Source organism: Mixophyes fleayi, chromosome 9, assembly GCF_038048845.1.
Source record: "Mixophyes fleayi isolate aMixFle1 chromosome 9, aMixFle1.hap1, whole genome shotgun sequence".
NCBI lineage: Eukaryota > Metazoa > Chordata > Amphibia > Anura > Limnodynastidae > Mixophyes > Mixophyes fleayi.
In genome coordinates, this window is record NC_134410.1 from 21,838,565 (window position 1) to 21,854,013 (window position 15,449).

The window sequence follows — 15,449 nt, forward strand, 5'->3', positions numbered from 1 at the left end:
TTAGTTTTGAAGTGCTACCAAGTATATGTCATAAGTTGCTATTGAATGGATAGCGGTAGATTTATTAAACCTTTTAAAAAGGAAAAGTGGAGATGTTGCCTATAGCAACCAATCAGATTCTAGTTATCATTTATATAGTTCATTCTACAAAATGACATCTATAATATGATTGGTTGCTATAGGCAACATCTCCACTTTTTCAAACCTGCAGTTTAGTAAATATACCTTTAAGGAGTTATTCTAATTTTTTTCTTTTTCTCTAACAATTGGCCTTTAGGGGGGAACTGTTCCATTGTCTAAGGATCATTTTCAAAATGTTCTTGTACCAGGAAGCAATGTGGTAATTTTCATTTGTAATATTTAAACGTAAATATGCAGAGAAATGATTTTCTCTCTGTGTATGTCTATGATGTCATTGCACATTTAATGGAAAATATAGAGCTACAACCTCCATTCTGGGTATGTTTATCCCAGTAACCACCTGCTGTTCAGGAATGAAAAAATAAATAAATATTTATTTATTTATTTGCTTCTTAGTCAATTCATACAAATTTTATGTTGTGTTATTTAGGGCTTTCTTTTAGTAGCATATTGGAATTAATATAGTTTTATTGTATGTGAATTCTATACAGGAAAACAGTCAAAAGTGTGTTAAAAATGACATTTCCATTATTCCGTGGTTACATTTATGCAATTAGGAAAACCCTAGATATTTACCTGAAATGTGTGTACTTTACTGAAGGTGTGCCACTAATAAAGGGCTCTGACAGTGCTCTTATGTCCTAGTTATTAGCATGTTAATCTGGCAAAACATTCTGTACCTCCAACATTTAGAATCCTGAAGGCGGGTCAAAATAAACCACGCCCCCATTCAGACCATACTCCTCCCATTAACGGGCATATTTGTATAAAACTCCTGTTGAAGCCCCACCCCTTTTTTGTTCCGCGAATCGTGATGTCCCTCTAAAATCAGGACCATTGGGAGGGATGCATTCTTTCATCTCCCGCCTCATTCTATATGGTATCCCCCTCACATACAGCAATCTCTGGTTGTACTATATATGGTCGGCTAAAAGTGTTGTGCAAACATACTTTATACAGGTGTCCCCTGAACGCCCTGTGAGCTCCCTTCTCTTAGGGGCGTCCCTGGGGTAGGACCGTATTTTCAGCCGACACTGTCCTAAGCATTGTGATCAAATGCATCCTGTATTAGTAATGGTGCCCTCCACATACGTGCACCACCTCTATCAACAAACATAAAAACTCATCTAAAGTGAGAAACATGAATATAATTACCATAAAACTACATCTGTGCTGCCTAGTTTGCCTGTATGGTAAGTAGAGCCAGGCACTGCTGATGTTATGGTTTTGACAGAGCCACGCTGGCACACACCTTTCCATATAAACCCACCACAGTGGTCACTTGCCCACATTGGTGTACGTCTCGCCTACAGTGTAAAAATGGCCCATTTATAGAAAGAACCAATATTCTAGTATCTTGTATGACCAGCTGTCTCTCTGCTAGGTCCAGATAGACGACTCAACTCTACTAAATCTCAACATGTTCAAAACTGAGCTGCTCATCTCCTCTCGTCCCAGGGTCACCACTACCAACACTACAGTTTCCGCAGGCTCCTAAGTGCGCTGTTTTGACATCCGCCTGGACTCTGCCTTCTTCTTCACTCTCTACATCCTGTCACTCACCCAGTTTGTGTCTCCCCCACCTTCAGAATACGCCCTTTTCTCACCTAAGATGCAGCCAAATTACGTATTCATTTTCTCATCATCTCCCGCCTGAACTACTGCAACGTCCTTTATGGCATCCCCCTCGCCCATCTGTAGCTGCTTCAACTCATCCTAGATTATTCAGCAAGACTCTCTGCTCCACATCTACAACACAAATCTGCAAATCACAACAATGGTTCTCTGTCTTCAAGAATCCTATTAAAATGACTTACCTACAAAGCCCTCAACAACACCCCGTCATACATCTCAAGCCTCCTCTCGAAATACTCTCTCACATGCCTTCTTAGACCTGCACCTCGACTCCTCTCTCATCACCACACATCATTCTCTCCTACAAGACAAATATTCCCATCTGCACTTATTTTTTCCCTCTTGTATGTCACTGTATTACGTATACTCTGTTTTCGCCACTGTATGGCGCTGTGGAGCACTGTGGAACAAATCACAGATAATAATATTCATGAGAATGCAGCCTATTAATTCACCAGGGACCGGTAGGATCACTGAGACGTGAAAACCAGTGAGGACACTGTTCCATTTGTGTCTCTGAATAATATTTTATTCTTCCTAAACAAATCAACTGATATAACATTGTCAACTCATGCTGGGAAATGGTTGGTACATGCAAATATGGTGCTGGGTGACCTATCTACATATATTTTACTAAACCTATATTTAAAAACGTCTCTCGCTTCCATTCTTGTCCATCGTATTAGTAGTCATTGCAAACTTAATCTCTTTAGAACCTTATTAATGAAGTTGATGCTTGAGCAAGAGCAGTTTGCAAGACCTGGGATATAGAAAGCGACAGAGTATTGATGGGAGGGGTGGAGTGGCGATGGCAGATAGTATGGAAATGTATGAGGATGTCCTGGGAGAATGATGATAATGAGTATCTCTTCTAACACCCATAGGCAAAGAATGGAAGAGTGAGGGGGGGGGATGATAAAGGGGGGGGGTTGCGTAGAGTTTGCCAATGAATAATTTAAGCCCCAGATTCATAGAGTGCTGTCCCCTGAGGTCATCAAAACACTCTATCAAAAGCATTTCTCTCTCTCCTCTAATAAAAGGTCCATTACCAAGTCAGAACCCAGGAAGGTCTCTCCCAGGAGAGGCAGGGGAGGGACATCTGGTCTTTATGTTCATGTCCTCGTCTCCCAAGGTTCTATATTCTGTCCTGTACATTGTGAGATCGATGGGGAACATTTAATAAAAGTCAGTGCCGGGAACAAACGTTGGTATACTAGTATAAAAATCGGCACACTCTGGGTGCGATTTATAATTTAGAATGTGATCTTTTTTCCTCCCAATTATCATTTCACGGTAAAGGGGTATGTAATACTTTTAAAGAAAGTGGCACCATTATACGTAAATGACCACATTAAACCGACAGTTCGTATAGAGGCATAGGAGGGATTTTTTTAAATCCCTTTTTTTTTTTTTTTTTCTATCATTCTTTATCAAACAATAAAGAAACGTCAAAATAGAAATTAAAATTGCCCTAAAAAACAGTAAAAGGCTTGGTGTAAAACAAAATACCCAACAGCCGCAACATGGATACGTAGTATTTAGCCACCTGTCGTTTTTCGGGTTGTCGCAGTGGGATGTCTGACGCCCACCATTCACTTTGTGTAGACTAATTACAAAACAAATTTAAATGGGAGTTTTTTATTTGTAGATTAGAAATGAAGCAGCGCAACCTATTTAAAGAACCATGGGTTTATTCTCACAGGTTGTGATCTGCATTCTCCTGGGATCATACAGAGTAGGAACTGAGTAATGTCGGCAGCACGGTGGCTAAGTGGTTAGCACTTCTGCCTGGGTTTCCTCCGGGTGCTCCGGTTTCCTCCCACACTCCAAAAACATACTAGTAGGTTAATTATCTGCTATCAAAAATTGACCCTAGTGTATGTATGTATGTATGTTAGGGAATTTAGACTAGTGGGGCAGGGACTGATGTGAGTGAGTTCTTTGTACAGCGCTGCGGAATTAGTGGCGCTATATAAATATATGATGATGATCCATACGTGTATTAGAGGACAGACCAAACTGCGTGAACAGGCTCTGGCAAAAGAGTAAAGAGCCCCATATTTGGGAATATCCAGTTGCTCAGTGTTCCTAGTGGATTGATGAACATTAGGCCAGGACACACACTGATGCCTTCAATGTGTATAGGGGATATACTCTAAGCAAAATAAATACATTGAAAGAAAATTCCAGTATGCAATGTTTTTTTCTTCTTCTTTTCTTCCATACAATACGGTGCTATGAATTCACTGGCAGAGTTCAGGGTTTGCTATTCACACTCTCTAGCTGGCAACCTTCTAGATTCTCAGTGTGGTCTCTAGTCGTGACCGTTCTCTTGCAAAGAAATACGCAACACTTTTGTCTCCTGTTCATTGTGTATAAGCAATTTGTGTCTCTTCTGGAGGCTGTTTGAGCGAAGGAAGCAGATCTTACACTTGTGTTTATCAAAGAGTAGGATCGTGGAGAGGGTGTATTGGGAATAGATTTCATCTCGCACAAACGCCTACGCATACTCAGCACACTGCTCTCACAGCGAGGAGGGGACATTTATTTGGACATTGCGTGTGCACTGTTTCTTGGGATGCTGCTAATCTCAGCATGGTGATGCCGGGGAGGGATGGGTGTGTAGGGGGGTGTCAGAGAGACGGTAGAGATTGTCTTATACAAGTCTTATTCCACGGGTAACAGAACACAGCATTGCTGTTGTTGCTATGGCTCGTGGGAGCTATGTCACTTTAATCTATGAATCCAGGTTAATGACATTTGTTCCAAATCGCCTTGAACGTGTCTCTATATATACCTCCCACCAATCCCGATTTAGGAGGGCTGTGAGTTGAAGGCTCTGTCCCACCACCCCAATCAGGGCAGCCTTGTCCAGTGGGCTTATATGTCTGCCATCACCAGCTGAACAGGGAGTGTGGCCATGGCAAAATAGGGGGGCTCACGCCGCTCGAGGGCTGCCTAGCTCTGCAAAGAGCTTGGCTGCCCATTACATACCTCCCTACCCTCAACGATACAAACATTTCCCCTGGGCAGAGCCCTAAAACTGGGACTGTCCTGGTTTCAGCGGAACAGGTAGGCACAGGGAGGTATGTCTTTTTCACTGCTGCTCTGCATGGCATGCGGGTGTTTGGAGGGGTAGGGGAGAAGAGAACGGGGCAGCCTATCGCTACGAAAGCACTAGGCACGCCTCTGGGTGAGTCCCAAAGGGGCGTTGTTTGCCTACATCATGATGTGGCCACACCCCCATCCAGATGCCTCCTAGCCAAATGTAGACAGGTAGGTATATGTTTGGTTTTATGCATACTTGCAAACTATCCCGGAATGTCCGCGAGACTCCCAAAATTCGGGTAGGTCTCCCGGACTCCCAGGAGAACAGGCAAATATCCCGCAAACGGCATCATGCTGTCAGAATGACGCCTTTCGCGGTGCCCCGCCCTTCCCACCCTCCAACCACGCCCCCTGCCTGGGATCTCCCGGAAAGAAGTTTAAAAATGTTGGCAAGTATGGTTTTATGTCTATCTCTTGTACTTCTCAAAATCAAGATTCATATATGCTTAATTTTAACTGCACAAAGTTGTTTTGATTTTTATTTTTTTTGGGCTTACCTGTCACCTACCCACAGTGGAGGCAGAGATTGTGTGACCTGAAGAAGTATTCATGAGAGTGCATCAGTTCCAGGAACCAGTGAGGCATAAAGCACAGACTGCCAGTAGGTAAAATCTGATTGGATGAGACCAGTGTCCATCGATTCCGGTGCAGCCTGTCATTGCAACCAGCGCTTCAGACCCTGTGGCTTCTTGGCACATGAGTTAGGCGGAGACAGTTGCATCACACAAACAGTGGGCGCATCAGGAGACAGAATAATATTCACATATGTCAAAGTGCCAGGAGCTTATCAGAAGAAGATATGTAGAAAGTCGGGATCATGGTTGGGGGGGATTTCCTGTCAGTAATCCCATTGAATGACACTGCAGCTAGGCATTGGCAGAACACAGTAAATGTGGCTTTCACAGTGCATATACCAGCCCCTGGGAATCACTTCAATTCCTGGCCTGTAGCAGAACCCCCTGCAGCTTGTTTTAGCTACCTTTTTGGAAAACTGACTGATATCAGAGTACAATAGCTTACACCCAGCAATATAGCACATGCAAATATAATGTCTAGACATAAATTGGGACAATGACACTAGTGTTCTGGGAAAGGAAGCCAATTTGTATCTATGTTAAAAAGACAACTAACGTTCTCAAGGGGCACAAGAGCCAACTGGGTTTGACTTGAGTTTCCATACTATGTTTTGTAAAACTAAACATACATAAAACTATACATTTTAGAACTGCAAAACATAATCCGCTTAGAGAACCATTTGAGCTTGAAGACTGGGAATGTGTACTATGGAAAAGAAAAGGAGACCAAATGGGACATTTTTGCAAATATTTTAAATAAATACTGTTGTAAGTACATACCGTATAGCAAAGTACTTGCTGTGAATAAAAGGCAACCAATGTGGGTAATTAAGAAAGTATTGCAGGGGATTAGGGGGAAAAAGAGAGAATTTAAACTGTTACAACTGGAGGGTACTGAAAATGCAAGAAATGTAGCAAACGTATGTAAACATGAAAGCAGATTAGCAAAGATTAAAGCTAAACAACAGATTGCTAAACAAAGCAAATCGAATCCCAAAATATTTTACGAATAAATCAATGGGAATAAAAATAAAAATAGATTTTACGAACGTGTCCATCTCCTTGGTCAGAGCTCAGGGGCTGCTTCAGAACCAGTCAGTTCCCTTCCCCAGTTTAAAATGGCATTAGAGGCAGGGCCGGATTAACCATAGGGCTAACTGGGCTACAGCCCAGGGGCCTATGACATCCAGGGGGCCCTTGAAAGTGCTCAGCAGCAGTATTGATTGGTCGGGGGCAGGTGCGCCCCCGGCGCGATTAGTGCTGCCGAGCACTTTCACTGCGGTCCTTCTCCAGCACGCTGTAGTCTCCTTACTGAGGAGATCTCGTGTGAGTGAGACTCACGAGGCCAGCTCGGATCACGGGGGGGGGCCCCCTTAGCCCAGGGGCCTCCATTCCCTTAATCCGGCACTGATTAGAGGGGAGGGTGTGAGAACGAGAACCAATCACAAGCCGTAACTCTTGACTGCGGCTTGTGATTGGTCCTCCTTCTCACACCTCTTTAAGGGCTAATATACTGATGTAAAAAATGAGTAAGCATGAACCCTGCCACACAAGTGACCCCCATTATGAAGGACGTGCATCTAAAGTTGCCCAATTAACTTCTCTTTTGCTCACTTAAATTTCTGGCTTGCAAATCTTGGTGTTGCATTTTTCTACGTGCAAAAAATCTGCCCGCTTAGCGTCAGCTGTGGCAACCTCGGTATGCCCAGCATCCTGCAAATATTTACAGGCGTGATGATGCCATCTTGATGCCCAAAAGCAGGTCTAATTGTGCAAGAAATGCTCAGAATCAGCTGCTTGCATGTTGTAAATGAGGCACCCTGGGCTTTTTGGGAGAAGTTGGTTGTATTTTGGACAAATTCATTCATTCTTACTCCATTAAGTTTCTTCTTTGTGTTGACAATAGGACACAGAAGCGGATAGTTATAACTTTACTAGAAGTAGGGGAGATGAGGGGATAAGAAGATAAATGAGAGACATCTAGCCTTGCCTGCATAGCAACTCCGATCCTATGTAGCTATCTATATACTAAACTAATACTGCAGAGATTTCCATATCATTAGTTGTCACCAGGGGGCAGCAATGAGCAGAGGAAAATCCACTTGAGCAAAGCTTTTTGTGGTCCTAGATTTCTCATATTTTATATTATTTAGCATTTTATACTTATCCTTTTATACAGCACCAACATATTCCACGTCGCAGACTTTTATCCCCCCACATCCGTCACTTACAATCTAATTTCTCTACCTCAGGCACACACACCTGTCGGTTATATTACCAGTATGTCTTTGGACCACCGGAGGAAACCGGAGCACTCACAAACACATGTAGAGCATACAGACTCAACATGACTTCAACCCAGGGCTCAGAGACAGCAATGCTAACCACTGTGCGTTAAAAACCACAAAAACATTAGTTTTAGTGTAGCTGTAACTGTGATTGACTCAAGTAACCGTTTTTATTAGGCAATAATTAATGGTTCTTCTCCATAAAACTGCAGCTGTAATAAATGCTACTTAAACTCCTGATGATACTTAACGTGATGTTTATTCCTGTATCATTTTTGTTAGGGACATTTAGCAGTGTGTGTGTTAGAAACATTCTGTGCGCAAAGCCAGGAAACACTTGTGAAAATGAAGACAATTAATAAGCTATAATGGCCGTGCCCTGCTGTCTTCTTACATTGTACGAGAAGACGAGCGTAGCGTGACCAGGCAGATATTATAACATTATCGTCATCTAATTGTCTCAGGCCATCGGGAGATTTGTCCACCGCGTCCTCCTGTAACAGAATCCCTACTTATGAGACTCAGAAAATCCCAAGACACTTGTGGTAAAGGGGACAATGGAAATATGAAATATAATGGTATAAGAGGAGAGGGGGATGGCGAGGCACAGGCAGAGGGTGGGAGACAGGAAGAGTATGGTACAGAGATTTGTAAGCTGGGTTGTGTAAAGAAAATCGGAGTACGATGGAGACAGCACAATAGAGAGTATGAATGGGAGTGTATAAGGGAGTATTATAGAAAGATTAATATAAAGAGTGCTATAGATACTGGGGAAAAAATGGACAAACATGGATACATGAGGGACACCAAGTATATTTAAAGCAAGGGCCTCCCCACAACCATGACTCATGTTAATTAAACAACATTCGAGCAAGGTCGGAGTCATGTATAAAACTGTTGAACTACACTAGTTGCCTATAATTGTGTATAGCAGGGCTTCAAGAGGGGAGCTGAGTGACTTTGAACTGGGGCTGATTGTTGGGGTGCATTTGGTAGGAGCTTCAGTGGCAGAGACAGCTCACTTAGCTAATGTTTCACATGCAACGTTGTCTAAGTTGATGTCGCCATGGAACTCTGAAATCATCACCAGCAGCGGGCAACAGTGGGCAGAAGCAGATGCTCCAGGAGCGTGATATCCGTGCATTTGGCAAAGCGGGCAAGAAACTGCAGATCAATAGATTGCAAACTTCAACTTTTGGCATAAGCAGCCAGTTTAATAAAAAATGATCCCATGAAAACTATACGAAGCAGGATGTGACCGTCGGGTTGTAGGGCATAAACCACTTATAACACCTGTCAATGCATGTTTGTTAGTGGTGGAAAGAGCACAGGCAATAGTCCATCCAGCAGTAGAGGAAGATGATATGGTCAGATGAGCCATCATTCATCATGTTCTCAACAATAGACGAGAGCATGTGTGGCCCCAATATTAAGAGCCCCGAGTGCTTGTTTCTAACCGTAAATGGTTTTGATGGATCCGTAAAGATGTGGAGTGATGTTCCTTGCTATGACTTGGGTGCAGCAATCTCCTTAGAAGAAAAAATCAGCGCTAATCGCTACTTAATGGCACCAACTTCACCCAGTGATCCAGCAATTAATGGGAGGGTTGTCTTCAAATTTAACAATGCCCCCATCTAAAGACCATGTGTAGTCTCCCAGTGGTTTGATGAGCAGAAAACCAATGTTATCTATATGTCATGTCCTTTGCAGTTACCAGATCTGAACCCAATTGAGAATTTCTGGAATTTATGTAACAACCCTGGAGACGGTGTTTTCCATCAAGCAGGTGTCAGTTGAGGGACTATCTTGTGGAAGAATGGTGCCATATGGCTCCTGCACAATTCCATGCATTGGTTGGCTCAGTGCATACAGTCCATACTGGCTGCATAAGATGGGACGAAGCCTAGTAACTGACTTTATATTGGTATTTCCATTTTTGTCCACTTCCTATAGATCACAGGAGCACAATGTGCGGGCCAGATGAGCAGGACAGATATGAGGAGAGACACCGGGACAAATGCTACTGATGCGTGTCCCTTGTATCTGTCCCGCATCGTAACAGGTGTCACCGTGGTTAGCGGAGTGGGGACTTTGCCAAGTCCTGACCCCCAAAGCCACAGTGAGATCTGACATTTGTCGGGCAGCACGGTGGCTCAGTAGTTAGCACTTCTGCCTCACAGCACTGGGGTCATGAGTTCAATTCCCAACCATGGCCTTATATGTGTGGAGTCTGTATGTTCTACCTTTGTTAGCGTGGGTTTTCTCCGGGTGCTCCGGTTTCCTCCCACACCCCAAAAATATACTGGTAGGTTAATTGGCTGCTATCAAATTGACAGTCTCTATCTCTGTCTGTGAGTATATGTTAGGGAATTTAGAGTGTAAGCTCCAAAAGGGGCAGGGACTGATGTGATTTCTCTGTACAGTGCTGTGGAATTAGTGGCGCTATATAAATTGCCGATGATGATAATGACGAAGAGAGGTCAGTCTGGCAGTGAATGAAAATGAATGAGCTTCACTCTGATTGGCTACAAGACTGTCCCAGTACTACTTACTTAATATGTTAGAGGGGGAAGGAGGTAAATTTGTTACTACAGAGGCAATGGTGTTACTACAGTAGTCTGGGGAGGAATGTTTTAAATATGTGAAACTTGTTCACTCGACAGCAGCGGCAGATCTAGACTTTTCTCGTGGGGTGGGGTGGGGTAGCAGAAGCCCCTTTCCATAATCTCTATTGGTGTAAAAATTAGACTCTCTCTACCTCTCAGTGCACTGTACAGGCCATGTGGCAGCATCCTGCTACTCTGATTTGTTGGATACTTCCAGCCATTTACCAGTCAGAGTCTGGAGACCTCCTGCTACTCTAATTGGTGAATGGCCAGTGCCATCCACCAATCAATGACAATGTCACACTCAGTAACTGTATGGCCACACACAGCCTGGCAATTGAGAAGTAGACAGCGGATGCTGCCCGCCCTCTTCTATTGTATATAAAACACAAATCAAAACCATTACATTGACCGGCACGGGAAGCAGACTCTACTGTCCCCCCGCTATGGAGGCAATCTCCCCAATTGCCCTTTCCACTGTAATTTGTCCCTGCTCAACAGTGGATGACGTTTTGTTGCGCAAGTCCAATATATTGTGTTATATGCCCACTTTAAGAGATCATCATGGTAGACCTCAGTCAGCAAGGGGAGAAAATGTAGTGCTGGTCTATAGAATAGTATATGGCATAATAGTCACACGTGTACTTTCTTTGTGTTACAAGGACTGCACAAAGTGGGCCTGAGTCATTAAGGAAAGTAATACAAAAAAAGGAGTAACTTCTCTCCGGGACAAACCATTTTACAATGCAAGGGGCGCAAATTAGTTTATTATTTTGCACATAAGGTAAATACTGCCTGTTTTTTCATATAGCGCACAAATAGCTTTATTTGTATACTGAAATTTAAAGTTAATCTAGGACATGCCCTATCCCAACTATAAATCTCTCCTAACATTTTAAATTTACCTCCCGCCACAATGCAACATGGTTTTGCCCAGGAGCAAAGTTACTCCTTTTTTATGCTTTGCTGTCTTTAATGTCTCAGGCCTAATGGGTTAAACATATCTTTCTGCTTGATAAGCGATAATAATAAAAGCAGATTTAACACAAAATAATACATTTTCCTTAAGACAACCCCTAGACCCCCAGCATCAAGAAGTCAGACTAATGATGAACCCTGAACATAGAGGTCCAGCCCCAGGCTCCCATTATCCCAATTAGCAGGCTGACACAGAGCTTAGCAGAGCACGGAGGCAGCTAATTGGCCGGAATGAAGGGCAGGAATCCCAGAGCACAGACCATTTCTGTAACACGAATCGCTCTGTTTGCAAACTGTGAGGCTCGTAAATAGATCTCTGAGAGAGCCTGCGGCACAGTAAGTGGCACAGACAGAAGGGAGCTATGAGATGTGGAGCCTGCCCCTCCCACTGCAGGGCGACACGGGCAGAAGAGAGAGCTAGGATTCCATCCCTCTATGTGTGCATACATAGTTTATATTTAGCACCATGGTATGCAATGATTTAAACAAAACTCGCCAGGAAAAAGTGCAGATTATTGGTGAATTTCCGCAGCAGTAACGTAGAAATTGGGAATTCCCTGCCTCAGAGAGCTGAGGTTCTAAAATGTCTACTGCTAAAAATTACACCCACACTAGGTAATATAATAATAATTTATATGTGCATTTTTCAAGAAAGTTGCACACAGGTGTTTGAGAAGGTAAGAAGGTGCCTGGTAATCATCATGTGGGAGAAGTAAAGAAGAGAGAAGAAATGTATTGAGGTACAGAGGAGTCAGAGGAGTCTATGGGTAGACGTTTGTAGCTTATTCTCAGATTAACAAGGGCTCCAAAAGAGAGTTTTCAGACAGAACAGGAAGAGACTGAGAGAAGAGAACAAATAGATAATCCTTGCTTCAGTATTTTGGATGAACTCTACATTGGCAACAGTAGAAACAGGGAAAGCAATAAGAATACAATCAGAGCAGTGAATGCAGGACAGAATTAGGGCACGTTTTAGTGGTTAAGTGGCAGTGAATGGATGTATCTTACCGATGTTCCAAAAGCAGAAACAACAGACTAGACAGTGGAAGTGTCGACTAGAATTGTCAATGGACATAGAAATAGGATTGTGGGAAATCATGATGGGGTTGTTTGTGTGAGGATTCACAACTCTAGCTCCAAATAACAACTGTCAGAAAACAGTTACTGTGAGGAATCACACACTAACTCCAGCTGACAGGTTTCAGATAACTATTCACAATGACAGCTACAACCATCTTTTTTTAATTCTGTAATCAGCACTCTGCTAAGACCAGTAATCTAGCAAGTTACCTCACCTGGACCGCACAGCTTTGCTTACTCTGCTATCGGCCTTTAAGTGGAAATGTCAAAGCAATCAGAACATTTATCTCACCTGTTTGTAGCTTTTAAAAATTTTCCCTATTGCAGGAGCAAAGTTTTGTTTTGGATTTCTCCGCGGGATGTAGTTAAAAAGTCAACAGTGCAATGTTGACACCAAAATGTCTACAGTCATAAGGTCGACAGTCAGAATGTGTACATGTTGAGAAGGTTGAGACAGTTAAAATGTCGACATATAAAATGTGTACAGTGTTCTAAAGTCAACAGTCAAACTGTCTATATATATATATCAGTAGATTTAAAACAACAATACATGAAAAAAATAAAAACGGCGTGCCACCCAAACAGCTTAATCAACACTAGTGCTGCTAGCCTAGGCTAGTAATAGCAAAATCAGGGGGAATAAAAAGTGTGGGGCCCTCCAAATTTTAATATTACCAGCACTAGGCTTTACCAGTGCTGGTTCCCTAGAGAGATCGGGTCTGCAACAAAAAATGCGGAACCCCCACCCCTAGATTTAACCAACACTGGGGCTCTTCCTATACCCCTGGGGCAGTGGGTGTGGGGTAATAATGTTTCAATTTTGTCCCTGGTGTACTACAGATTTCAGCATGCCCAGGCTGCCATTAAGTGTTTGGGCATGCTGGCGCTTGTAGTACTAAACCATTCTACCCCACCATTCTACAGTCTCCAGTCACTGGACTTTGGCTTCATCCATCACTATTCTACCTTCTACAGTCTTTTGACTTCAGCTTGTACCTCACTACCAGTCCCCTCAGGACTAAGCGGCATGGCCGGACGTGATGTGTCTCTGATTGCTCCCCCCAGCCAAGTAGGTCTTTCCTGGGAGCTGCCAGCATTGTGACACCTTATGTTAAATGCAAATTAATCATTAATTTTGACTGTAAAATGCCATAAAAACAGTAAAAGCGGGTGGAGCATCCAATGCAATTGTGGGCAACATCTGATTTGTGAGCTATGGCCTCCAGTCCAGCTCAGAACCAATCATATACTGTCCACTCTACAAAGCAAGGGGAGTACACCAGGCTTTTAAGAGCTCTGCTCCGTTCACGGTGTGCTTCAGGTGACTGATCAATTTTGACATTTCTTGTAGGCATTTGGTGATTGGGGCAGAGAAACAGGACTATCTTCAACATATAGGCAGTAGCTGATTCCAAATTTGATAAGCAGCCACAAAGACTACAGGATCTTACACCACAGACTACAGGATCTTACACCACAGACTACAGGATCTTACACCACAGACTACAGGATCTTACACCACAGACTACAGGATCTTACACCACAGACTACAGGATCTTACACCACAGACTACAGGATCTTACACCAAAGACTACAGGATCTTACACAAAAAGACTACAGGATCTTACACAAAAAGACTACAGGATCTTACACCACAGACTACAGGATCTTACACCAAAGACTACAGGATCTTACACCACAGACTACAGGATCTTACACCAAAAGACTACAGGATCTTACACCACAGACTACAGGACCTTACACCACAGACTACAGGACCTTACACCACAGACTACAGGATCTTACACCAATGACTACAGGATCTTACACCACAGACTACAGGATCTTACACCAATGACTACAGGATCTTACACCAACCCTTGAGGTTGTGAAGATTAATTGTCAAAAGAGACTCCAAAAAGAACAATTAAAGATGTCAGGAGAACCAAGAAATGTCAGTGCCTCTGAGGCCAAGTGAATGAAGAAGTGCCAAAACTGTGGTCATCCATGTAAGTAGGGAATAATTACCCCCTCTTAGCCATATGATAGTCAGTGACAACAGTGTCTGTAGAGTGTTATATACAAATATTGGATTGTAAGCGAATTTAGTTATAGAGAGTCTTCAAAGTAGACGTTTAGGGCTAGTGGCTCAAATGCTTCTTTGGCAACGAGCAATCGAGAATCTGGCAAATATTGTTCATAATTGCAACAAAAAGATAACTACCTTCCTGTAGTAAATGCAGCCTAAATATTCCTTGGATTTCGCCAATCCTAAAATAAATGATTCAATATAAATATACTTAGAATAAATAATGGCATAATTATTACCATGGTAATAACGGTTCAGGAAATACATTGGAGGAAAGAGTTAAATCAGAGATTTCTGGAAAGGATTGGTGATACAGTGAAATACTGATTTCAAGAGATATAACATAATGGCATGAGGACTGCTTGTTGAGGGGTTTAAAAATAAATTCCATAATATTCTCTGTTAAAATGGGATCACGGTAAGAAGAAGAGAAGAGGGAGTGTAAGAAAATAATATGCGTACTACAGGAGGCTTTTGTGCAAAGTGGTTTTTGAAGTAGCTAATCAAAAAAAATGGAAAAACCTGATGTGGATAGGTTTTATTAATAAGCGCTGTGAAATGTCAGAGCACGGAATATTAGAACATGGCATTAAGGCATAACAGGATACATTTGTGGTGGTGTTAACCTGGAAGAGAACTGGACATTCTCCCCCGATATTCTGGATAGCAGCATAAACAATAACTAATCCTGGTTGCTTATGTTGCATAGGCTGATGATTTAAGCCTTGAGATCACATACATTTTAAAGGAGCAACTTTGTCAAGACGGGTGGATAAAACGGAGTCAATGTTTTCAACTTAAAATTTGCAGCTAGATGTAATGAACTTTTGTCCGCCCCCTCTATGACCAGATGGGCAGGGGTTGTGTAAGAAGGACACACCACCCTACATGGGAGCAACGTTCAGTGCATTGTCATTATTGGTGAACCGTATCGCACTCCCCACCAGGA

General features: G+C 42.7%; 1 protein-coding gene across 2 annotated transcripts in view; it reads right to left on the minus strand.

The window, feature by feature from the left end:
- SLC8A2 (solute carrier family 8 member A2) overlaps positions 1–15,449 on the minus strand; it is a 63,983-nt gene that overhangs the window by 14,968 nt on the left and 33,566 nt on the right. The gene's annotated exons all lie outside the window — the stretch shown is intronic.